This window comes from Xiphophorus hellerii, chromosome 8, assembly GCF_003331165.1.
Source record: "Xiphophorus hellerii strain 12219 chromosome 8, Xiphophorus_hellerii-4.1, whole genome shotgun sequence".
NCBI classification, from domain to species: Eukaryota; Metazoa; Chordata; class Actinopteri; order Cyprinodontiformes; family Poeciliidae; genus Xiphophorus; species Xiphophorus hellerii.
The window spans coordinates 6,279,456-6,280,066 of record NC_045679.1 but is presented as its reverse complement, the minus strand read 5'-3'; positions in this window follow the sequence as shown (position 1 = coordinate 6,280,066).

The window sequence follows — 611 nt, the reverse complement described above, 5'->3', positions numbered from 1 at the left end:
AGGATTTGAGTCCAAATAAACTGAAATGTTTCCCAGATGTTTCTGTGTTGGTTTCAGACCTAAATCCTGTAGAAAACCTTAAAGCTGAGCAGAATAAACGTCGCCTTTCAGCGGCGACTCGAGTTAATTACGTCTGCTGAGGCTTAACGGAGGCCGGATGGAGGAGCAAAGGGCCGTTTCTGTAGGTGGAGGAGTGTCACTGCTGCTCCTTTCTCCTGTCAGTTTGGCGTTTCAGAGGAGGACGTGACCGGATGTTGATGTAAAATCTCTGCGTCTCCACATAAAGGCTGCGTGTTGCTGCAGGCAGCAGCAGGCGGAGCTGGAATGTGTCTTTTAGTGTCACCTGCGAGCCGCAGCGCCGCTTTGTTTCAGGATTATCCCTCGGCAGGATCCAGGCTCCAACAGAGGAGGCTGCTGCTCATCACGAATTAAAAGCTAATCTGCTGCTGCAGCGGGCGGCTTGATGGGAGTGAATGCTTCCTGCTGAACCAGCAAATCTTCTCCGGGGAAAGAAGAAAACAGCAGGCGTCCCTGAGGGACTCCAAGGAACGACAGGAGAGTCAACAGCTCAGAGGGCAAGCGGCGCCCGCAGGCGCAGAGCTGGAGAGGAA